Below are 2,408 nucleotides of genomic sequence, written 5' to 3' on the forward strand. Positions count from 1 at the left end.
TGGACATGTGAACTTAGACCCCTATTGTGTGGATTTGTTGAGCTAATGTGAGGTGTGCAAGGTGTTTATATTTTTTTTGTTTTTTTAAGTATGCTGACAATGTGGTCAGATTTGTGAAGCTTGTGCATCAAATTTATTGATTATTATTGTCACTCTTCAATTATCAAAATGTTATGTTTCATTCACAAGTATATTTGTGATATTTGTGCTTTCCTTATTTGACATTATGTCTATTTATTCTTTTCCTATCTGGCACTACATGTTGCTGATACATAGAAGGGTATATATGTCATTTTAGGTGGCACTTGACACCGTTACTACGTCAAATGGACAGAAGTGCTATATACGGAAGGAATTTTTAAGTTGATACTAGATAAGAAAGTTTAAAATTTTTAGTATCAAATACGGAAGAGCAATTTATTTCAGTGCCAGATATAGAATTCTCTCTGGAAAAATCCCCTGTACTTTGCAAACTGGGTAAGGCGGTATCTCACGTCAACCGTTGACAGACTGTATGAGATGAATGTTAAAAAACAAATTTTGCACCTCATGGGACCACGTGCCAGTGGAATTTAAAATATTCTTCTTCCTTGATCCCTAACGAGAAGAGAACCGTGGAGACTGCGAGTAGTCTGGGAAACTGTAGTGGAAACCAAAGTGGAATTGGCCGTGGTTAAGGTACTAGTAGGGAAACGACTTTTGATTTCATCTCAAAATTTAGCTTTAGTTCTGGTATTTTTCGTGCTCAGGACTAGAGAGACCTTTAGTTTCGGTCTATAGCTCCAACCGGGACTAAAGGTCTCTGTCCAACGGCTACTGCGGCAGGCTTTTGCTGCAGGGGATTTTTAGTCCCGATTAGAGTTATCAATCGGGACTAAAGGTTCACTTTTACTCCCGATTTGTACCTTCAACCAGGAGTAAAAGTCTACTTCCGGCTGGAGGCTCCGTCCGGAACTAGAAAGGGACATTTAGTCTCGGTTTCTGTCTACAACCGGGACTAAAGGTCCCCTCCTATATACCCCTTGTTCCTTTCCGAGCCCGAGCCACTTCGAGCTCAGTGTTCTTGCTTCATCGCCGGCCTCTCTTCTTCCTCATCACCGGTGATCACAAGATTTCTTTCATTCCTCCATCGATTCTTCGGTTCTAAAGGTTACCAACTTTATACTCTCATGTTTCATCAGTAGCTTATTTCATTTTGTGGACTAGATATATGTGGGTTTTTATGGTAGATTTTTTTATTTGTAAGCCATTTAAGCTCAAAATCATTTTAAAGTTTGCATATTTGGATGAAGGAAGGTTAAAGTAGCTATTCAAAACTAGTATTGAGCTTTCATTTCTAGCATGCATAGCCCACTTCATGCTTTAGAGATATAGAGAATTTTAGAGTTTTTTTAATTTTATTTATTTATAAAATGAGAAATTTATATTATATTAAAAATGAGTATAGAGAATAGATGGCAACTGCTTCTGGGTCCTCGGCCTCTCATCAGGTTACAAAGCGACTGAGGTCGGACCTCCCTCTCATTGCATGCGGCAAGTGTGATGAGAAGATTGTGATGGAGTACCGGGTGAGGAATGAGTGTCCCAATAAAGGCCGTATCTTCTACAAGTGTCCGGATCGCAATGTGAGTTATTTTGTCGCATTTGATGATTATGGTTAATTTATACTTATTTTCATGATGATTGTGATTAAAGTTCTAATTTTTTGTTTTAATTTCAGTGGGATGGCACTGGATGTTCAGGCTGGTACTGGGAGGAAGAGTATGTTAACACGTGCAAAACTCTCTTGCATAGGCGGTTATGGCGGCTGATGAGGCAGTGATCCTACGGAAGAAGCCTATAGATGTTGAACAAACGCATTATCTGTCTGTTTTAGTTGGGATTGGTCGTAAAATTCTTATGCTGCTGAAGTGCATTTTAGCTTTAGTTTTTTTAGTGATAGTTGGGATTGTCTACATTGTAGCGAGACTTTCATAAATTAATACCTTGTGTGGTGGCATGTATGTTGTATAATTAACTAATTATGTTCTAGGTTTTAATATGGTATGTATGTCATGTAATGCAGATGAGACGGTATTAGATGTACAATGCTGATCGCCGCTCTCAAGAGTTCATTGAGGGCGTGCATTCTTTCTTACATGTGGCCGAGGCAAAGAAACGCGATGGTTTCATGTGCTGCCCATGTGCCATATGTAAGAATTTGAAGGAATATGCTTGCTCAAGAAGTCTTCATTCACATTTATTGAAGTCGGGTTTCATGTCAAACTATACTTGTTGGACGAAACACGAAGAAATCGGGGTTGTAATGGAAGAAGGTGAAGAACAATGGGACGATGATGACATTATTGCTAAATATGGGGCCTTCAATGATACTGCAATGGGGGAAGCTGAAGAAGAGGTAGGGGCAG

Source organism: Miscanthus floridulus, chromosome 17, assembly GCF_019320115.1.
Source record: "Miscanthus floridulus cultivar M001 chromosome 17, ASM1932011v1, whole genome shotgun sequence".
Taxonomy (NCBI): domain Eukaryota; kingdom Viridiplantae; phylum Streptophyta; class Magnoliopsida; order Poales; family Poaceae; genus Miscanthus; species Miscanthus floridulus.